A 23,834-nucleotide genomic window follows, 5' to 3' on the forward strand; every position below is an offset into this window, starting at 1 on the left:
CATGAACTAGACTCAGCTATGGATGGATTCACACACATCCATCTTTGCTGAAAAAATTAACAGCTCAATGAGCATGTACTTCCATTGCTTTTTCAACATATGAGAGATTCCACTAAATATTTGGCCATCTACCTGGCACTGGGCCATTAGGTAAACAATTCAATTCAACCAACATTTATCAAATACTAACCTACCGCAGCAAGTACCAACCATTTGCTTTCAGTGTGCTTGAGGGAACTGAAAAATTAGATCAAAAACATGTTCCACAGCCGTAAATACCTGTACATCTTGTGCTGGAGCAAGGAAAGGGAGCTAGTGCCATTATTGGAGAGCAGGGACAGCTTCCATTGTGTGTTCTGAGGGATATCCCAAGGTCTCTCCAAAACTGTCTTCTTCCTTAGTATGAAATTCCTACTAATAAGGTTTACTCCCCTGGGACAATCAATAACTATGCATCCATGTACCTATTCACCTATTCATTTTTTTTATTTATCTGTCTTCCTCTAGGGAGATTATAAGCTGCTTAATAGCTGCATGAAAGGTATTCATTAATGGTTGCTTAGGCAATTAACTGAAGATGAGGAAGTGGAGAATAAAGGAAATATTAAAGTTCATAGTCTTTCTTTGTCTCTCCCTCTGTGCCTCTTGAACTTTTGATACTTCATAGCCTAAGAATCTGTTGTTTACATTCATATCCCCTGCAATCCCAAAAGCAGGAATAGCCATAAGCCCAAACCATGATGTACATAATGTGTGTCTAGGGCAATAGTTTGCTTCTTTTCTCCTTCACTGTTTTCCACCAAAGGTTTCCAGAATTCTTTAAAATTATGAACCATCAACCTAGCTGAACAAAAAATTATTGGCTGAGCAGCTACTATGTATAAGGCTGTATTGTATTGGTAAGCATTCTATTTATGTTATCATGAGTCTTAATGACAATTTAGGAAGGAAGATGTTGTTAATCTTGTCCTACATATGAGAAATGTGGAGGCTCAGAGCAAAGTTGACTCACTCACCCAAGGCCACAGAGTGGAAAAATGACAGAGCCTGGCTTTGAATCTAAGACTTCTGACTTCAGAATTCTTTGTAACTTTCATTGTTGTAGCATCCTTGCCAAGGCCTCACTCAGTCACCTGTACCTTGTGGGTTTTATGTTAGATAAACTTGAGTTTTCTTTGAGTTAACCCTTCAGGGTCTGCATTCTGTGATCTCATGTATTTGGCCCATGGATTTAACATGTATTTGGCCCATGAATAGTAAATTGAGATCCAGAGGGTGAATTAACTTGCCCAAGACCAGTAGGCTGCTCAGTGTAACCCAAAGACCAGAGCCTAGGTTTCTAATTTCCATCCTCAATGTGTTTAACATGGGATATACTTAACCTAGTCCCTGATTTTTCTACCTTGTCATCTCTTTCTAGCATCAGCAAATTCCACCCCTCCCTCTACTCATTACATTTTGCCCACAGTGACTAAAATTACCAGATCTTTCCCACTTCATACACATGCTATTCCTTTGTCTGTCTGGTATACTTTTGCCCTCTGTTTTCTTCCCCACACCTCTGAACCTGGATAATATCGATTGTCCTCCAGGTCTAAGTTCAGATATCATTTCCTAAAAGTAACTTTCCTTAATTACTCCCTCCTCTAGTCCACACACATAGGGTTGCCAAATAAAATATAGCCAGTTTAATTTGAATTTCAGAGAATCAACAAATAAGTCTTTAGTGTAAGAATATCCCAGATACTCTATGAGGCATACTTACACTGAAAGATTTGTTGTCTCTCTGAATTTCAAATTTAACTGGATCTCATATTTTATTTTCTCAGCATGGCAACAATACATATATACTCCCAGATGAGGTCTGTCCCTCTTATGATACACTCTTAAGAGTGTAGTTGAAAAAAATAGGCAAAGAACTTGAATGATGTGTCTCCAAAGAAGATACAAATGGCCAGCAGATATATGAAACAATGTTCAACACCACTAATTATGAGAGAAATTCAAATCAAAAACCACAATGAGCTATTTACCTCCCACCTATTAGGATGGCTACTATCAAAAAAACAAAGGTATTGATGAGGTTATAGAGGAAAAAAAACCCTTTTGTACACTGTTGGTAGGAATGTAAAATGATGCAGCTACTATGTGAGATAGTATGGAGGTCCCTCAAAAATTAAAAATAGAATGACCATATGATCTAATAATCCCACTTCTGGGTATATGATATGTAGTTATATGAAACTGGGATCGCAGAGAGATATCTGCACTGTCATACTCACTGAAGCATTATGTAAGATATGTAAAAAACCAAAATGTCCATAATGAATGAATGAAGAAAATCTGGTATGTACATGCAATAAAGTATTTATTTAGTCTTAAAAAAAAAAAAAAGAGGGGCACCTGGGTGGCTCAGTTGGTTAAGCATCCAAGTCTTGATTTTAGCTCAGGTCATGACCTCAGCATTGTGGATCAAACCCTGCATCAGGCTCTGCATTGGGTGTGGAGCCTACTCGAGATTCTCTCCCTGCCCCTCTCCTCCCTCTAAAAAAAAAAAAAAGGAAGAATGAAAAAAGATTATGCCATTTGCAACAACATGAATAAACCTGGAGGACATCATGCCAAGTGGAATAAGCCAGGCACAGAACAAATATTGGGTAATTCTACTCATACAAGATATCTAAAATAGACTCCCAGAGAGTAGAATGTTGGTCGCCAGGGGTTAGAGGAGGTAAACGAGGAGCTGCTATTCAACAAGTAAAAAGTTTCAGTTATTCAAGACGAATTAGTTCTAGATATCTGCTGTACAACATTGTGCCTGTAGTCAACAATTTTGCATTGTGTTTCAAATGTGTTACAACAGTAGATCTTATGTTAAGTGTTCTTATCACAATAATAATAATAAAAGAATACCATCACCATCTCCTTCACAATACTTAAAATTGTACTTAATAATTTTTTTATGATTCTTTGTTTCTAAGTAGTTTCTTTTTTTAAGATGTATTTATTTATGATAGATATAGAGAGAGAGAAAGAGAGAGAGAGAGAGAGGCAGAGACACAGAAGGAGGGAGAAGCAGGCTCCATGCCTTGGAGCCTGACGTGGGACTCAATTCCAGGACTCCAGGATCGCGCCCTGGGCCAAAGGCAAGCGCCAAACCGCTGAGCCACCCAGGGATCCCCTCTGAGTAGTTTCTATGCCACTCTAGATTCTGGGTTCTGTGAGAGTCAAGACTGTGTCTATTTTGTTAATTAACTACTATATTTCCTGCATTAGTATAATGTCTGCCTCATAGTCAGTATTCAATAAATACTTGTATAAAAGAACAAAGGAAGAAGGAAGGAAGGAAGGAGAGAGAAAGAGAAAGGAAGAAGAAAGAAAGAAGAAAGAAAGAAAGAAAGAAAGAAAGAAAGAAAGAAAGAAAGAAGAAAGGAAGGAAGGAAGGAAGGAAGGAAGGAAGGAAGGAAGGAAGGAAGGAAGGAAGAAAAAGAAAGAAAGAAAGAAAGAAAGAAAGAAAGAAAGAAAGAAAGAAAGAAAGAAAGAAAGAAAAAGAAAGAAAGAAAAAGAAAGAAGAAAGAAAGAAAGAAAAGAAAGAGGAAAGAAGGAAGAGAGGGAGAAAAAAAGAAGTATTATCTCAGTTTTCTCCTGGGATGGGGAGAGTTCACATTAACATGTGTGCAACATCATGATTGTAGTAAATTATTACAACAATCATTCAGAACCTGCTGCACTAGAGCCCAGGCACAGTGCATATATGCAATATCTTCATTTCTTCCTCACTTTTTCTTTCCCTGCCTTCCTTACATTACCCCAGGACCTATCTGCATGTGTTGATATGCTCAGACACTTCTCTCAAACAGAAAAATTTTGGCACATCAAGGTATAGCAAGTTATCACCATTCTGCTCTCACCATTAGGCTTCATGGGCAGAAGATCGGACAAGTGGGAGCCAGATCTGAAGAGGAAGTATAAAAAAAGGTCAATGAGGTGGCTGCAACTGACTAACCTACTTGTGGGCAAATGAGAGGCACCCATCTGGGGTACCTAGAAATAACTGAGAACTCTTTATGAGTGGCGCTAATGTAAGGCAAGCAATCTTGAAATCTTTAAGAGTGTTCAAAACAATATCATTTGATTTTAAAAAGAAAAGTAACCTTTTGTAGCCTCACACTAATGAAGAATACTTCTGGTTGAGCTACTGGCGTAAATAACATTTCTAGCATTTTCTAGGTGTTTCTTCTCACCATCTTCAGCCTTATTCTGTTAAAGTTGTCTAATTACCAAGAATAGTTTTCTCTTTACACCTAAAGCTTTCTAGGAGGTTGGGTCATATAATGAGTCCCCTGTATATCCTCTAATGTTTACAAAACTCATAAAATCCCACTAAACTAGATCCTGCAAATCTAGTCATTTCTCTCCCACCTTCATATTTTAAACACTTTCCCCTACCCCCTGCCCCAGAATTTACTTATCAGCCAAGTTTATTCTGTGTGATTCCTAATCCTTTGGCTTCCTGATTTTTCCTCACCCTGCCTCAGGCATAAATGATCATAGGTTTGCCTGAACAAATGCAGTTGCTCTTACTTTCTTACACAACCAACCAAACCAAGCTGCATCATGGGACGCTAGGCTCTGAGTTACATTGGGAAAGACAAATTCCAAGAGGTTAGAGACCAAAGAATAACAGCAGGGGTAGGAGGAAGCATACCAAAAACAAAATTTAATGTTCCAAATTACAAGTTGGGCTGGCTGTTCTCTGTCCACCTGGAGACCAAGCACAGTCACTTAATTCCTCAATTGTTTCCTTTAGAAGGGAATTGGCTCCATGGCAACCAGGAAAACACAGCCTGGGGAAGATTTTGCAAAGCTAAGCCCAAGAGAAGCTGTGCCAAGAAAACACCAGATATTTGCAGAAGCATTTTATTCTACCCATGACAGTTTCCTGTGTATATATTGGAAGAACAACGCCCTCTACACCTCTTCCAAATATCCTTGTTGTGTTCCATTGCGGAAGAACCTTTGGTCTTATGAACCCAAGACCCTGTTTTATAGAACATTGACATCCACAGAAAGATATGTGTGTGTGTGTGTGTGTCTTTTTATAACTATCTATATCTATCTCTATATCCATCTATCTTTACCTCATTTCAATTTAATTCTACCTGCCGGTCATCTAATGAACCTTTAGTGCACACCAGGCACTGACTGTCCTAGGCCTGATCATAAAATGATTCAAATCCTGGTCAGCAGCCTTAATCAATTTATAGCTTGGTAGAGGAGATACACAAGACAGTGGAAGATACCATGCACAGTGATAGGTGCTGTGATAATCACAGCAGAACAGAGGAAGTGATTAGCTCTTCCCGAGGAACTAAAGAGGACTGACTACTCAGATGAGGACAATCTTCAGTAGAGATTTCAACGGTGGGAAGCAATTTGCCAGGTAAAGCATGAAGGAATTCCAGGTAGAGACAACACCTGGTCAAACACAGAGACGTGTGAAAGGGCATGGTGATTTGGGACATGTTTTGGGGAGTTTTGTTTTATTTTTTTATTTTTTTATTTGAATTCAATTAACAAATAATTTATTATTAGTTTCAGAGGCAGAGGTCAATGATTCATCAGTCTGATATAATATCCAGTGCTCATTACATCACGTGCCCTCCTTAATGTCTATCACCCAGTTACCCCATCCCCGCATGCCCCTCTGCTCCAATGTCCCTCAGTTTGTGTTCTATGATTAAGAGTCTTTTGTGGTTTGTTCCCCTCTCATATTTCATCTTATTTTTTCCTCCCTTCCCCAGTGATCCTGTTTTGTTTCTTAAATTCCACATATAAGAATTTAGGATTGAAGGGCAGCCCCAGTGGCCCAGCGGTTTAGCGCCACCTTCGGCCTGGGGTGTGATCCTGGAGACCCGGGATCGAGTCCCACATCAGGCTCCCTGTATGGAGCCTGCTTCTCCCTCTGCTTGTGTCTCTGCCTCTCTCTCTCTCTCTCTCTCTGTGTCTGTCATGAATAGATAAATAAAATCTTTAAAAAAAGAATTTAGGATTTAAGATCATATGATAATTGTCTTTCTCTGATTGACTTATTTCACTTAGCATAATACCCTCTAGTTCCATCCATGTTCTTGCACATAAGATCTCATTTTTTGATGGCTGAGTAATGTTCCGTTGTGTATATATACCACATCTTTATCCATTCCCATTCATCAGTCAATGGACATCTGGGCTCTTTCCATTGTTTGGCTATTGTGGACATTGCTGTTGTAAACATTGGAGTACAGGTGCCCCTTTAGATTGCCATATTTGTATCTTTGGGGTAAATACCCGGTAGTGCAATTGCTGGGTTATAGGGTAGCTCTATTTTCAGCTTTTTGAGGAACTTCTTTACTATTTTCCAGAGAGGCTGCACCAGCTTGCATTGCTACCAACAATGTGAGAGGGTTCCCCTTTCTCTGCATCCTCGCTAATATCTGTCATTTCCTGACTTGTTAATTTTAGCCATTCTGACTGGTATGAGGTGGTATCTCATTGTGGTTTTGATTGGTAATTCCCTGATGCCAAGTGATGTTGAGCATTTTTTTCACGTGTCTGTTGGCCATTTGTAGGTCTTCTTTAGAGAAATGCCTGTTCATATCTTCTGCCCATTTCTTGACTGGATTATTTGTTCTTTCGGTGTTGAGTGTGTTAAGTTCTTTTTTTTTTTTTTTTTTTATGATAGTCACAGAGAGAGAAAGAGAGAGAGAGAAAGAGAGAGAGAGAGGCAGAGACACAGGCAGAGGGAGAAGCAGGCTCCATGCACCGGGAGCCCGACGTGGGACTCGATCCCGGGTCTCCAGGATCGCGCCCTGAGCCAAAGGCAGGCGCCAAACCGCTGCACCACCCAGGGATCCCTGTTAAGTTCTTTATAGATTTTGGATACTAGTCCTTTACCTGATAAGACATTTGCAAATATCTTCTCTCATTCTGTTGATTGTATTTTGATTTTGTTAACTGTTTCCTTTGCTGTGCAGAAGGTTTTTATCTTGATGAAGCCCCAATAGTTCATTTTTGCCTTTGTTTCCCTTGCCTTTGGAGACATGTCTAGCAAGAAGTTGATGTGGCCGAGGTCAAAGAGGTTGCTGCCTATGTTCTCCTCTAGGATTTTGATGGATTCCTGTCTCACATTTAGGTCTTTGATCCATTTTGAGTCTATTTTTGTGTATGGTGTGAGAAAATGGTCCAGTTTCATTATTCTGTATGTGGCTGTCCAATTTCCCCAACACCATTTGTTAAAGAGACTGTCTTTTTTCCATTGGATACTCTTTCCTGCTTCGTCCAACGTTAGTTGACCATAGAGTTGAGGGTCCATTTCTGGGATCTCTCTTCTGTCCCATTGATCTATGTGTCTGTTTTTGTGCCAGTACCATTCTGTTTTGATGATTACAGCTTTGTAATAGAGCTTGTAAAGTCTGGAATTATGATGCCACCAGTTTTGGTTTTCTTTTCAACGTTCCTTTGGCTATTTGGGTTTTTTTCTGGTTCCATATAAATGTGAGGATTGTTTGTTCCAGCTCTGTGAAAAAAAGTTGATGGTATTTTGATAGGGATTACATTGAATGTATAGATTGCTCTAGGTAGCATACACATTTTAACAATATTTGTTCTTCCAATCCAGGAGCATGGAATATTTTTCCATTTCTTTGTGTCTTCCTCAATTTCTTTCATGAGTGTTTTATAATTTTCTGAGTACAGATCCTTTGCTTCTTTGGTTAGGTTTATTCCTAGTTATCTTATGGTTTTGGATGCAATTGTAAATGGGATCAACTCCTTAATTTCTCTTTCTTCTGTCTCATTGCTAAATGTAGAAATGCAACTGATTTTTGTGCATTGATTTTGATCCTGCCACTTTGCTGAATTCCTGTGTGAGTTTTAGCAATTTTGGGGTGGAGTCTGTTGGATTTTCCACATAGAATATCATGTCATCTGCCAAGACTAAGAGTTTTACTTCTTTGTCAATTTGGATGCCTTTTATTTCTTTTTGTTGTCTGATGGCTGAGGCTAGGACTTCTAGTACTATGTTGAATGACAGTGGTGAGAGTGGACATCCCTGCTGTGTTCCTGTTTTCTTAGGGAAAAAAGCTCTCAGTTTTTCATCATTGAGAATGATATTTGCTGTGGGCTTTTCATAGATGGCTTTTATGATATTGAGGTATGTTCCCTCTATCCCTACACTGTGAAGAGTTTTAATTAAGAATGGATGCTGCAGTTTGTCAAATGCTTTTCTGCATCTATTGAGAGGTTCTTGTCCTTTCTTTTATTAATGTAGTGCATCACATTGATTGATTTGCAGATGTTGAACCTCCCTTGCAGGCCAGGAATAAATCCTGGTCATGGTGAATAATCTTTTTAATGTACTGTTGGATCCTATTGGCTAATACTTTAATGAGAATTTTTGCATCTATGTTCATCAGGGATATTGGTTTGTAATTCTCCTTTTTGATGGGGTCTTTGTCTAGTTTTGAGATTAAGGTATAATGCTAACCTCATAGAAAGATTTTGGACGTTTTCCTTCAATTTCTGTTTTTGAAACAGCTTCAGAAGAATCGGTATTAATTCTTAAAATACTTGGTAAAATTCCCCTGGGATACCATCCCATCCTGGACTCTGTTGGAAAATTTTTGATTGCTGGTACAATTTCCTTGCTGGTTGTGAATCTATTCAGGTTTTCTATTTCTTCCTGTTTCAATTTTGGTAGTTTATACATCGCTAGGAATGCATCTGTTTCTTCCAGGTTGCTTAATCTGTTGGCATATAGTTGCTCATAATATATTCTTATAATTGTTTGTATATTTTGTGTGGCTCTTTTTTCTTTTTTTTTTTTAATTTAAATATCTTATTTAAATTCAATTTGCCAACATATAGTATAACACCCGTGCTCATCTCATCAAGTGTCTCCTTTTTCATTCATGATTTTATTTATGTGTGTCCTTTCTCTTTTCTTTTTAATAAGTTTGGCAAGGGATTTATTGATCTTATTAATTCTTTCAAAGAATCAGCTCCTAGTTTTGTTGATCTGTTCTCTTGTTCTTTGGGTTTCTATTTCATTGATTTCTACTCTAATCTTTAATTCTCTTCTCCTGCTGGGTTTAGGCTTTATTTGCCGTTCTTCGTCCAGCCCCTGTAGCTGTAAGATTAGGTTGTATATTTGAGAACTTTCTTGTTTTTTCTCTCTTAAGACCACCTTCACTGCATCCCAAAGGTTTTGAACAGTTTTGTTTTCTTTTTCATTTGTTTCCATGACTTATTTTTAATTCTTCTTTAATTTCCTGGTTGACCCATTCTTTCTTTAGTAGGATGTTCTTTATCCATGTCTTTGAGTTCTTTCCAAATTTCTTCTTGTGATTGAGTTCAAGTTTCAAAGCATTGTAGTCTAAGAATATGCAGGGAATAATTCCAGTCTTTTAGTACTGGTTGAGATCTGATTTGTGACTCAGTATATGATCTATTCTGTAAAATGTTCCATGTGCACCTAAGAAGAATGTATATTCTGTTGCTTTAGGATGGAATGCTCTGAATATAGCTATGAAGTCCATCTGGTCCAGTGTGTCATTCAAAGCCCTTGTTTCCTTGTTGATCTGCTTAGATGATCTATCCATTGCTGTGACTGGGGTGTTTAAGTCCCCTACTATTATTGTATTATTATTGCTGTTGTTGTTGTATTATCAATGTGTTTCTTTAATTTTGTTATTAATTGGTTTATATAATTGGCTTCTACCATGGTAGGGACATAAATACTTACAAATGTTAGATCATCTTGTTGAATAGATCCTTTAATTATGATATAGTGTCCTTCCTCATCTCTTATTACAGTCTTTGGTCTAAAATCTAATTTACCTGACATAAAGATTGCCACCCCAGCTTTCTTTTTTTTTTTTCTTCTAACCCAGCTTTCTTTTGATGTCCATTAGCATGATGAATGGTTTTCTACCCCCTCACTTTCCATCTGGACGTGTTTTGGGGTCTAAAATGAGTCTCTGGAGGTGTTTTTTTGGGGTCTAAAATGAGTCTAATATGAGAAAGCATACTGATGTGTCTTGCTTTTTTATCTAATCTGATACCCTGTGTCTTTTTTATTGAGGTATTTAGCTAATTTACATTCAGAGTAACTATTGAAAGACAATTTAGTGTTGTTGTATTACCTGTAAAGTCACTGTCTGTATATTATCTCTATTCCTTTCTGGTCTATGTTATTTTTGAGTTCTCTCTTTGCTTCAAGTATCCCTTTTAATATTTCTTGCAGGGCTTGTCTAGTAATCACAAATTCTTTTATTTTCTGTTTGTCCTGGAAACTTTTTATTGCTCCTTCTATTTTAAATGACAGAGCTTAGCTGGTAAAGTATTCTTGGTTGCATATTTTTCTCAGTTAGCATCCTGAATATTTCATGCCAGTCCTTTCTGGCCTGCCATGTCTCTGTGGATAGGTCTACTGTCAGTCTAATGTTTCCATACTTATAGGTTACTGACCTCTTGTCCCGAGCTGCTTTCAGGATTTTCTCTTTGTCTCTGAGATTTGAAAGTTTCACTATTATATGTCCAGGTGTTGACCTATTTTTATTGATTTGAGGGGGGGTTCTCTGTGTTTCCTGGACTTGAATGCCTTCCCCAGATTAGGAAAATTCTCTGTTGTAATTTGTTCTGGTGTACTTTTTTTTTGTATATTTTTTTATTGGAGTTTGATTTGCCAACATATAGCATAACACCCAGTGCTCATCCCGCCAAGTGCCCCCCTCAGTGCCCATCACCCAGTCACCCAACCCCCCTGCCCACCTCCCTTTCCACTACTCCTTGTTCACTTCCCAGAGTTAGGAGTCTTTTGTGTTCTGTCTCCCTTACTAATATTTCCCACTCATTTTCTCTCCTTTCCCCTTTATTCCCTTTCACTGCTTTTTATATTCCCCGCATGAATTAGTTGTTATACTTTCTCTCTCTCTCTCTTTCCTCTTCTTATGGGATCTCAATAATTCTAATATTGTTTCACTTTATGGTATAACTTATCTCTTGAATTCTTCCCTCATGATCCAGTAGTTATCTCTCTTTTTCTCAGCTTCTTTGTTCTCCATCATTTTGGCTTCTATATCACTAATTCTCTCTTCTGCCTCATTTATCCTAGCAGTTAGACCCTCTTTTTTTTTTATTGCATCTCATTAATAGCCTTTTGATTTTGACCTGATTAGATTTTAGTGCATTTCTCCAGAAATGAATTTTCTAGTATCTTGTGTGCTTTATTCAAGCACAGCTAATATCTTTATAATCATCATTCTGAATGCTAGTTCCAACATCTTACTTATATCCATACTGATTAGGTCCCTGGCAGTCAGTACTGCCTCTCGTTCTCTTTTTTGAGGTGAGGTTTTTTGTTTTTTGTTTTTGTCTTGTCATTCCTCCAGAAGATGGTCCATTTTCTATTTGTAGAGTCACAACTTATTCTTTTCCTAGCCCTCTAGTTGAGTTCACAGGTGTTCAGAATGATTTGATAGTTATTTACCTAATTCCTAGGACAAGAAGAAAGTAAGGTCTTCTACTTCTCCACCACCTTGGAATCCTCCCAGGACATGGTTTTGAAGAGTAATTAAGAAAATCCAGGTAAAGCTATTCACACAGCACATGATACTCAGTCATGTGGCACTTTTCTGGAGTGAGTAGGGTAGGTAGCAGACTAGGAGAGAGGTAGAGGTCAGATTGCACTCACTATGCCATCCTGATCTGCTTGGACTTCACCTCGAAAACCACAGAGAACCATTGGAAGGTTTTAATAAGGGGAGTAATGTGCTCAGGTTTTTGTAAGAATTTTCATACTTTAGGGAATCCCTGGGTGGCTCAGCGGTTTAGTCCTGCCTTCGGTCCAGGGCATGATCCTAGAGTCCCAGGATTGAGTCCCACATCAGGCTCCCTGCATGGAGCCTGCTTCTTCTTCTGCCTGTGTCTCTGCACCCCCCACCCCCCGTGTCTCTCATGAATAAATAAATAAAATATTTTTTTAAAAGTTACCTTAAAAAAAAAGAATTTTCATACTTTATTAGATATAGACAGAAGGTCTTGACATTAATATTATAAAAATACATCTAAAATTTATATTTTAATGCCCAGATTCAAGATTGCAAAATAAAAGAAAACAAGAGAAAAGATAGTGCAGAACATCCTCCATTAAGACAGCTGTTCATGTTGCTACTTAGAAACATGCATTTAGGATCTTCCCAAGCATCTGTAGCTCTGGTCACCACCCAGAGAACACTAGTGTCCCAATTTCTGACCCAGAATGCCACAAATTCTCTCCAAGAACCTGAGACCCACCTTTACCTCAGGTCCATAAGCCTTAGATGAGAGCCCCTGTTAGCCTTGCCTCTTCATAAAGACTAATATATTAGTGAGAGAAAATACCAGATACTTTGAAGTTATATTTGTACTAGCATAAATTTCTCATCAACTACTCTTCTTTTTTAGGCCATGTGTGTTCATGTCTTTATGTGCATCCACATGAACACGGAATAGGGCTAGCATAAGAGAAAACTAAAGAAGGTTATCAGAATGGTCTTCAGGATATTATATACACAAATGAATAGGAATAATTTCAGTTGATTTCAGCCAAACAGATAGTTATTTTGGAAGAAAAAAATGAATTTATTTAGTCAATAGCTAGATAGTGGGTTGGCTGCATTTGTTTATTAAAATGAACAAACATGCCCACAATAATTAGTTTGCAGATAATTGGGAGCAACTGCACCACTTAAATGGGACTTAATTTTTTTGGTCATGCATCAGTACATGCCTTTAAACCTCATTGAGCAATGTGATTCCTAGATTTGGAAGTCTGGCACTTGAAATAATACTTTAGAATATTTGTTTGTCATAATAGCTTCCTCTTTGATGAATGGCCTCATTTTAATGATATTGGCATGTTAACTGGGGCTGAACTGGGGCTTGGCTTGCCAGCCCTTGCTGCCAATGAAATACTTCTCATATGATAACCTCAATTTGCAAGGGTTTAAAGTTCACAAAGCTGACTTTTGATGGAAATGGTTGTATTTTCACATGGCTCCAGGGTTTATTTACCCTTTAGACCTCAGCTTATATTTTATTTCTTCAGAGAGGCCTTTCATGACCACTCCATCTGAAATAGGTCCACCTTCGCCCCAGTCCATTGTTATCATCCTACTCTGTGCCTTGCCCAAACAAAACTATCAGTTTATTCATTTACAGACATGTGTAAATTCCCTGAGGCTGGCACTTCCTCTATCCTAATTCAACTGTTTTCACAAGAAAACATAGAACAATACCTGGCATAGCTGTTGGTCAATAAATATTTCTTAAATGAATGAACGAAAGGTGAAGTGCAGGAATGAGTCAGCTGATAAAGGGGCCAGAATTGTCGCTACCAGGAAGTAAAAGAGAAATATTCCCTTACGGGAAAGGGATCAATCACTTCAGAATAAGTAATTTAGCACGCAAAAGCAGGCCTAAATGGGCATTTGTAGAATGAGGTCTCATTTGAACTTTTTTGAAGAAGTTCCCTCAATAATTTTTATTTTGACATTTAACAAATGTCATTACACATGTTTTGTGTAAGGAAGAGCCAGATTGGATTTCCCAAGATGTAATCTTCATAATGCAAATGAACCTTTTGGGGAACACTTTTCTAAAGAAAAGAGAGATCCTCTTACTTGCAAATGACAGAGATTAAACAGATTGCTTAGCCCCCATAAATCAATCCTTTTCATATTTATTTCTTGAAACTAGCGAATAGTAAATCTTAACTCGAGAGGACTAATAAAATAATAAAATAGCTCTGAGTTCTTCAAAACATGCCCCAATTTCTGACCCAGAGAAATGAGTCTCAGAAGCTGACATTTAGAGGGCAACCCCCAGTGGCTCAGCAGTTTAGCGCCGCCTGTAGCCCAGGGTGTGATCCTGGAGACCCTGAATTGAGTCCCACATCAGGCTCCCTGCATGGAGCCTGCTTCTCCCTCTGCCTGTGTCTCTGCCTCTCTCTCTCTCCTCTCTGTGTATTCTCACGAATAAATAAATAAAATTAAAAAAAAAAAAAAAGAAGCTGACATTTAGGGCACCCGGGTGGCTTAGTCAGTTTAGTATCTGCCTTCAGGTCATGAACTCAGGGTCCTGGGATAGAGTCCTGAGATGGGATCCCTGCTCAGTGGGGAGTCTGCTTCTGCCTCTGCCTCTGCCCCTGCTCATGCTTTCTTTCTCTCTCTCAAATAAATAAAATATTAGAAAAAATAGGGATCCCTGGGTGGCGCAGCGGTTTGGTGCCTGCCTTTGGCCCAGGGCGCGATCCTGGAGACCCGGGATCGAATCCCATGTCGGGCTCCCGGTGCATGGAGCCTGCTTCTCCCTCTGCCTGTGTCTCTGCCTCTCTCTTTCTCTCTCTCTGTTACTATCATAAATAAATAAAAAATTTAAAAAAAAAAAGAAAAAATAAGAGGCTGACATTTTATGAGTGATTGCTCTAGCATTAATAACCACAATTGAGGATCAGAGGCTGCACAGTAGAAGAAAAGAAATGGCAAAACTTGCCCTGGGGAAAGTAATTTATTACAAGGACACTTCTAGAAGATTATGCCCAAAATACAGTTTGTGGATATTCCAAACATGGTGGATAGCTGAAGGTAGTACAGATCAATCAGAAGTAAAGCCATGGGAGTTGGATTTCATCTCCAGTTTGAAGAGAGCTAATCCTAATCCTCATTTCTAGCTTGAAGAGAGCTAATCTCTCCTGATGTTGTATTTTTTTAGCCATTGAACTTGACCCTATCTTTTTGGCTTAGGCCTAACAGCTGGATCCTTGGCCAGCAAGAAATTCTTGAGACTATCACACCAGAAGGTCAGGTGTCTTTTCAAAGGAATTTCAGCAAGGCTTTAGCCACTTGTCAGGAATAGTTGTAGGCAAAATTAAGACATTTGGACTAGGGATGTATATTTGGGCTTGTTTCTGTTGAATAAATTAAGAGATTAAACAGATTAATTAAAAACATTAGAAACAAAACACATTAAATAATGTACTAGGTACTGAAACATGGGGAGATTTCTAGTAGGGAGCCTCAGCGTTTTGAAGTTAACCTTCTTCTAGCCAGCATTTTCAATGAATATTCAAATTAAGACACAGAAGCAATTTTTCAAATACCAGAAAATCAGAATGATTTCTTTGATGAAAATTTGAATTTAAAAACTGAGAAAGTGTCAAAACCAAAAAATCCAGTGCTTTAGCTCAAGAGAAAAGTTTAACTGCAGCATTTAAAGAATATAAGAGACTTGACAGCAATTATGGTTGTAGAAATAGATTTTTTTCTTCAAAGTTAGTGTAATGTATTATTACCATTCTTCACTCTAAGAATGCAAAAGATACCCTACTAACCAGATCTGTACACTGCAATAAGAATATATTTCTAATTAAGTAGTCATTTTCTTAAAAAAAATCTTTTATTTATATAATGTTGCATATATCTAGAGAGAGCAGGTTTGTGCTGAGCCACAGAAGTTCCTTCTAAAGCTATGTCAAATGCTACTGTACTTTAAAAATGATTGTAAAAATGAATTTGTCCAGCATTTGGGGGGCTTTCTGTTCAATTTCAAGCAATTTGATGAGACACATACAAACAAAACAGGTTTGAACATAATTGCATTTGAGGAGGGACGGAATTTCATTGAGGGTAGGGTTCATCTTTTCTTCTGTCTCTGTTAGATGGAAGTTCAGAAGACTAAATCCAATCTTCACATTCATAAAAGTTTTCTTTTTGGGCTCAGGAAAGCAAAGGAACCACTACAAATGTCCTCATTCATGGCAATGAAAAGAACATCATGTTTCCCCCTTAACTCTTTCTTAAATCGGATGTATTAGTTTGAATGGAGCCAAGTTTTGTCGACTTTTAACATATTGAAATTCTGGATTTTGTTTATTTCTGAGGAAACAAGAGGTATCCTTTTTTCAACCAGAAGGAAACAGGTGAGTTGTTTCCTTCCCCCTAAGATGAAAAAAAGAAAGCACATTGGTTAAGAGTCAAAATGCCTCTGATAAAATGTCAGCTCTTCCACGTGTAGACTTTAGGCATGCACGTTAAATCTTTCTAAGCCCCAATCTCCTCAGCTGTAATTTTTTTTAATTGTTACTCTGATTTTTTTAAAAAAAATTTTTATTGGAGTTCATTTTGCCAACATATAGCATAACACCCAGTGCTCATCCCACCAAGTGTCCCCCTCAGTGCCCATCACCCAGTCACCCTATCCCCCCGCCCACCTCCCCTTCCACCACCCCTAGTTCATTTCCCAGAGTCAGGAGTCTTTATGTTCTATCTCCCTTTCTGATATTTCCCACTCATTTCTTCTCCCTTCCCTTCTATTCCCTTTCACTATTATTTGTATTCCCCAAATGAATGAGAACATACAATGTTTGTCCTTCTCCGATTGACTTACTTCACTCAGCATAATACCCTCCAGTTCCATCCACCTCGAAGCAAATGGTGGGTATGTGTCGTTTCTAATGGCTGAGTAATATTCCATTGTATACATAGACCACAGCTTCTTTATCCATTCATCTTTCGATGGACACTGAGGCTCCTTCCACAGTTTGGCTATTGTGGACATTGCTGCTAGAAACATCGGGGTGCAGGTGTCCCGGCGTTTCATTGCATCTGAATCTTTGGGGTAAATTTCCAACAGTGCAATTGCTGGGTCGTAGGGCAGGTCTATTTTTAACTCTTTGAGGAACCTTCACACAGTTCTCCAGAGTGGCTGCACCAGTTCACATTCCCACCAACAGTGTAAGAGGGTTCCCTTTTCTCCACATCCTCTCCAACATTTGTGGTTTCCTGCCTTGTTAATGTTCCCCATTCTCACTGGTGTGAGGTGGTATCTCATTGTGGTTTTGATTTGTATTTCCCTGATGGCCAGTGATGCGGAGCATTTTCTCATGTGCTTGTTGGCCATGTCTATGCCTTCTTTGGTGAAATTTCTGTTCATGTCTTCTGCCCATTTCATGATTGGATTGTTTGTTTCTTTGCTGTTGAGTTTAAGAAGTTCTTTATAGATCTTGGATACTAGCCCTTTATCTGATACGTCATTTGCAAATATCTTCTCCCATTCTGTAGGTTGTCTTTTAGTTTTGTTGACTGTTTCTTTTGCTGTGCAGAAGCTTTTTATCTTGATGAAGTCCCAATAATTCATTTTTGCTTTTGTTTCTCTTGCCTTCATGGATGTATCTTGGAAGAAGTTGCTGTGGCCAAGTTAAAAAAGGGTGTTGCCTGTGTTATCCTCTAGGATTTTGATGGATTCTTGCCTCACATTTAGATCTTTCATCCATTTTGAGTTTATCTTGTGTATCGTGTAAGAGAATGGTCTAGTTTCATTCTTCTGCACGTGCAATTTTCCCAGCACCATTTATTGAAGAGACTGTCTTTTTTCTAGTGGATAGTCTTTCCTGCTTTGTCAAATATTAGTTGACCATAAAGTTGAGGGTCCACTTCTGGATTCTCTATTCTGTTCCATTGATCTATGTGTCTTTTTTTTTTTAAGATTTTATTATGTATTCATGAGAGACATAGAGAGGCAGAGACACAGGCAGAGGGAGAAGCAGGCTCCCCGCAGAAAGCCCAATGTGCGACTCAATCCCAGGACCCCAGGATCACGACCTGAGCCAAACACAGAGGCTTAGCCACTGAGCCACCTATGTGGCTATGGGTCCCTATGTGTCTGTTTTTGTGCCAGTACCACACTGTCTTGATGACCACAGCTTTGTAGTACAACCTGAAATCTGGCATGATGATGCCCCCAGCTACGGCCTTCTTTTTTAATATTCCCCTGGCTATTCGGGGTCTTCTCTGATTCCACACAAATCTTAAGATGATTTGTTCCAACTCTCTGAAGAAAGTCCATAGTATTTTGATAGGGATTGCATTAAATGTGGAAATTTCCCTGGGTAGCATTGACATTTTCACAATATTAATTCTTCCAATCCATGAGCATGGAATATTTTTCCATCTCTTTGTGTCTTCCTCAATTTCTTTCAGAAGTGTTCTGTAGTTTTTAGGGTATAGATTCTTTACCTCTTTGGTTAAGTTTATTCCTAGGTATCTTATGCTTTTGGGTGCAGTTGTAAATGGGATTGACTCCTTGATTTCTCTTTCTTCAGTTTCATTGTTAGTGTATAGAAATGCTACTGATTTCTGGGCATTGATTTTGTATCCTGCCACACTCCTCAGCTGTAAATTAAGGATAATCTTACCTACTTGACTAGGTAATGTCCTGACTGAAGACGATGAAGAATATAGTGACTGGCATAAACTACATGTGCAATACATTGTGGCTAATGTTCAAGGTGGAACATAGGTGTTTACACATAGGCCAATGCTGCATCCCTGGAGGGAGCCACGTGTCTCTTGCCCTGCCCTTCTAGAAAATATATCAAATTTCATTTAATTATTCTATGTTTTTTACAGCTTCTTGTATTTACTTTCTTCTTTCTAAACTAATGGTTTAGCTTTTTTCATTTGCCACTTGTAAAGGCACTGATCTTTAAGATACAAATATACACAGACAACCACACACACACACACACACAGATATTTATTTTTATGAAACTCTGAAGTTAATTCTATTTTGGAAATAAGCGTGTTTACCAAGTCAGTTCAGTCACAGATAAGCATTTCCCTGAATCATTTACAACTATAATTTTCTCAAACTGGGAGTCAGACCTATTTGCTCAGCTGTGACAATATGATTTCTTTTAAGGCACATAGATATCCTAATACAGAAAGAATTCAAAGGAATATTTAAAAGTTAACATCTGGAATACAGTTTTGCATTCCCTTTACGTGAACATTACATTTTTAAAAACCAAGATCTGCAAGTTTGATATGTAAAAGACAAAAAACATTTGCACTTTTTAAAAGTTTCTATGATGCATCTCAGAAGAGCCTCTGAGATCACCTTCAGAGTGATGGGGAGTGCCTCCTGAGGCAGAAAAGATAGTCATCTTCCCAGGGATGAAACTCTAAATTCTCATTCACTGCAGAGAGCCACAGAGGAGAAAACATAACAATGCTGCCATTACACTACTAAGCCCACACACTAAGCAACTGCATACATCAACACTCCATCCAGATCCCCTTTCTTACTCAGGGGCTGTTTTGTTGTGAAATCACACAAGTCTCCCCAAATCCCAGGGAAATAGAATCAGCTCTTCTGATAGGCACAAAGGAGAATATTGATATTTATCAAGCACTTGACCTTCGTTGGCACTGCGCAATTTGTCTTGAAGGTTAAATTAGAAAGCACTGCTAATTTGCAGTGCTTAGAAAGCAGTGCTTTCTAATTTAACCTTCAAGACAAATCTATAAGGTAAGTTACACTGTCCTCATTCTTTTTTTTTTTTTTTTTTTTTCTGTCCTCATTCTAAACATAAGTTACCTGAGGTTTCCTGAGGTCAACTGATTTGCCCAAGCCATGCAGCTAGTGAGTGGTGAACCAGTGCTTCTCAAGGTGTAGTCTCAGGGACCCAAACACTTGATCACAGAAGGCATCTTAAAACAACAGATTCCTCCCACACCCAAACCTGCTCCATCAGAATGAAGGCTGGCGATGGAGCAGAAGCTGCATTTTAAAACAAGCACGTCAGGTGATTCTGATCCTTTTTAATTAATCACTATGGTGGGCCAGGTCTCTGAAAAAAAAAAATAAGAAAATGTCCATCCTTAGATCCATCAGTGATTTTCTTTTCTTAGATTGAAATAATTTGTTTTACTTTGCATTAAACAACAGCTTTAGGTCCATTATCCATTATTGCTAATGCAATACCTATCCTAGGTATTTTCTCAAAAAAGAATTAAAAGCAAGTACTCAAGTACATGGACATTGGTGTTTGCAGCAGCATGATTCACAATTGCCAAGAGGTGGAAACAGCCCAAATGTCCATCAACTGATAAAATTTAAAAAAAAAAAGAAATTTTAAGATTTTAAAAAAAGTGGTATATACATAGAAAAGAATAAAGTACTGATACAATAATGTGATGAACCTCCAAAACATTATGCTAACACAAAAGAAGCCAAACATACAATATGTGTTTGTGATTCCATGTATATGAAATATCCAAAATAGACAAATCCATGGAGACAGAATTCGGGTTGGTAGTTTCCAAGGGTTATAAGGAAAGGTGTAACACGGGGAAAATGCTTAATGAGTACTGGGTTTTGCTTATGAGTGATGTAAATGTTCTGGGACTAGATAGAAAGGGTAGTTGCACATCACGAATGTACAAAATGCCAGTGAATTATTCGCTTTAAAATGGTTAATTTTGTGTTATGTGAATTTCACCTCAAAATATTTTTTAAAAATCAGGGATAATACTATTAGCTCCCAGTTTCCTCTCATATTTGTCCAAGTTTGCTAAGAGCATTGTCTTTTTTTTTGGAGAAAGCAATAGTGATGATAACCTTTAGAATAATAATAATCTTATATTAAATGCCTGGAACTCTATGGCCAACAGATGGCGCTCCAGCCTCAGTTGTCACAGAAGTTCTCTGCAACTTTCCTATAAAGGACTCCTCGGTTTCCATTAGCTGAAAGAGAAGGCATGTGCTCAAACTCTTAGGTATAGAAAAACTAATGTTTCTCCATTTTCCTTAGAAATTGCTTTCAACCTAGTCATAAGTGAATGTGCCCAAGAAAGTGAATATAAAGCAACAACTTTGAGTACAAAAATCATACATGAAAATTTTAAGCATGACCAACAGCAATGATGGGTAGAAAAGCAGCAGTTTTACAAGCAGGCAGACCTAAATTCTAACTCAAATCCCGCCGTTTGCCAATCATGTGCCCTTGCTAAGCCAAATTGCTGAGTCTCTTAGAATCTCAGTTCTCCTTTGCAAAATGCTGATAACGCATAATTCCAAAGTTGGTTGTAACAATTAGGAATAATGTATTTGTCAAGTGCTTTGCAAAACATTTAGTATATAGTAGGTACTCAATAAGATTTAACCATTCTAATTAGTGGCAGATTTTATATATATTTATATATTTTTTAAATTTTATGTATACTTTTGTAATATATATTATTAAAAATGTGTGTATATATATAATACACATATACATACACACACATACATATATATAAAATATATACATATAGGATTTCTTTGCCTTGGGTCATATGTATTTAATTGAATGCAATTCAATACTATTACTTGGATATTAAAAGCATAGAGTTTGGGACACCTGGGTGGCTCAGCAGTTGAGCATTGACCTTCAGATCAGGGCGTGATCGTGGGATCCAGGATCGAGTCCCACATTGGGCTCCCCCCATGAAGCCTGCTTCTCCCTCTACCTATGTCTCTGCCTCTCCTTCTGTGTGTCTCTCATGAATAAATAAATCTTAAAAAAAAAAAAAAAAGCATAGTTTGACACACCAGAGATCCATTTGTAAATTATCAGAGTCCACTGGAAGTCTCAAATACTTACGCTTTCTCTAAATCAAATATTAAACTGACATTATATTGATGCAGCAGAAGGTTATTAATATATTTTTAGGTGGAGAGAGAAAACAGATTATAAAATGGTAGTAGAGTTTAATCCCAATTTGTTTAAAAACTGTATATATAGTAAGATAATACATCAATATATTAATGTTGGTTATCTCTGGGTCATAAAATTGTAGCTATTTTCAATGTTCTTAATAACTTTATATGTTTTTTAAATATTTTCTATAATGAATATGTATTAATTTTTAGTCACACAAAAACCCCTTTTCATGTACTACTATGAAGCTAGGAATATATCAGATATGGACACTACAAGGCTTCCTCTATGAACCAGTTGAATTCATAGAGGAATCACTCTCAGAGCTTAGATATATATAGTGCCCTGGGAGCGCCCTCTTAGAAATCTCCATTGGGGGAAAAAAGAAATGGAAAAAAAAAAAAAAAACCCAGCTGTGTTTCTCTTTGCCAGTTTTTCAGCCAACATACATAAACAGTATCTGTAAGATGTTCAACAACTGATTGGAAAGTAGAAAATTCAGTTCACCTCAGAATTTGGAATCAGGTCAAACACCCTCTTAAAAGTAAACAGACATACCAATGTCAAAATTTCTTACTAACCTTAACTCATAAGATAAAGTTTTGTATTCATAATGATTTGGGAATATTCATCAAAAATTTTAAATACACAAATACTTTTGACCCAACATACCCCTTTTCTAGGACCCTGTCCTATAGAAAGACATATACGTGTACCAAGAATCATGGTCAAGTATTATACAGGGCAGCATTGTTTATAAAACAAAAATTTCCACTAATGGAATGATTTTTACATTATGAGGCATTCATACTACAGAATGCTATGCAGCTATTAAATAGAATGCTATAGATTTCTAAATATGGTCAGGAATGATCTCCCACACACATTAAGTGGAAGGAGAAAGAGTAAGAGAGCTATATAAAAAATAAGATACCGTTTATGTTAAAAAAAATTCTGTGTGTGCACGTATATGTATTATGTATACATATTTAAATATGTAAAGACATATAAATATAGATAAAAGTCTAGAAAGGTAAATATCTGATTATTGACAATGATTTTAAGGAAGGTTTTTTTTTTAACTTTATATTTTCTAAATTGTTTTAATTACTGTCTCTTCTCTCTCTCTCTCACAGACACATACACACCATGCATACACACACTAATACATGTGTTTACTGTGTGCTAGGTTCTGATGTAAATGCCAAGGATATATTAGCAATCTACACCAAAAATAGCCCATTCTTATGGCAGCTCTCAATGTACAGGTTCATCCCTAGGGATCTTTACAAACGACTGGCTATATGGTCTCGTCAATGAATAATTGTTTCTCCGGGTTGATAGGACAACTTGTGCTCCAGGGCCCTCTCTCTCCCTCTCACTAAGGGAAAAAAGAAAGAAAAAATGAACCCAGATTAAAATATAAGAAATAAAACTTTGAAATCTTTGGAAGAAAATATGAGTAGGGGCACCTGGGTAGCACAGCGGTTGAGTGTCTGCCTTTGGCTCAGGTAGTGATCCTGAGGTCCTGGGATCTAGTTCAGCATCAGGCTCTCCACAAGAAGCCTGTTGCTCCCTCTGCCTGTGTCTCTGCCTCTTTCTCTGTGTCTCTCATGAATAAAATCTTTTAAAATATATATATGTATTCTTGAAGTTTCCTTTAAAAAGATACCCAAAAAGCATGAATCCATAAAGGAAAGTGTTGATTAATTTGACCATATTAAAATTTAAAGTATATTAAAAGCATTAGGAAAAAAAGGAAATGTCACAAACTTAAAGAATGTATTTTCAACACACAGAATCAGTTAGGTAATAGAAGCCAGAATCTGTTTAAAAACACCTGTAAGAAATAAGAAAAAAAAACAAACAACTCATGAGAAGAAAAAAAAAAAATGAAGAAAAGTCATAAAGGTGTTTTTTATGGATGGGAATCACAAATCCTGAATACACATAAGAAAAGACACTACACTTTATCAGTTATTACAGAAAGGAAAATTAAGACCACAATGAGATGCAATTTTTAAAACCACTAGTGTACAAAAATACAGGTCTGATATTGAGAAATACTGGTAAGGATTTGAATCAACAGATATTCATACACTGCTGGTAAAAATGTAAACTGATTTTATCACTTTGGAAACAGGTTTGACACCTTCATATATATTTTTTTAAGATTTTATTTATTTATTTATGAAAGACAGAGACACAGGCAGAGGGAGAAGCAGGCTCCCTGCAGGAAACCAGATGCAGGATTTGATCCCAGGACCTCGGG

At 37.5% G+C, this 23,834-nt stretch overlaps 2 long non-coding RNA genes across 4 annotated transcripts in view; both read right to left on the bottom strand.

The window, feature by feature from the left end:
- Positions 1-4,789, bottom strand: part of LOC140602838 (uncharacterized) — a 38,489-nt gene extending 33,700 nt beyond the window's left edge. The window contains exons 1-2 of the long non-coding RNA XR_012005774.1: positions 4,709-4,789; positions 3,912-3,955 (exon numbers count right to left, since the gene is read on the bottom strand). This is a non-coding gene — a long non-coding RNA (uncharacterized lncRNA). The remainder of the gene's footprint in view (positions 1-3,911; positions 3,956-4,708) is intronic.
- LOC140602837 (uncharacterized) overlaps positions 1-23,834 on the bottom strand; it is a 134,899-nt gene that overhangs the window by 51,203 nt on the left and 59,862 nt on the right. For 2 of the 3 annotated variants that reach the window (XR_012005771.1, XR_012005773.1), the window contains exon 5: positions 19,459-19,711. This is a non-coding gene — a long non-coding RNA (uncharacterized lncRNA). Of the gene's footprint in view, positions 1-14,624; positions 16,020-19,458; positions 19,712-23,834 lie in introns of those variants that run through there. The other variant, XR_012005772.1, reaches the window with a different exon arrangement.

This window comes from Canis lupus, chromosome 13 (assembly GCF_048164855.1).
Source record: "Canis lupus baileyi chromosome 13, mCanLup2.hap1, whole genome shotgun sequence".
Taxonomy (NCBI): Eukaryota; Metazoa; Chordata; class Mammalia; order Carnivora; family Canidae; genus Canis; species Canis lupus.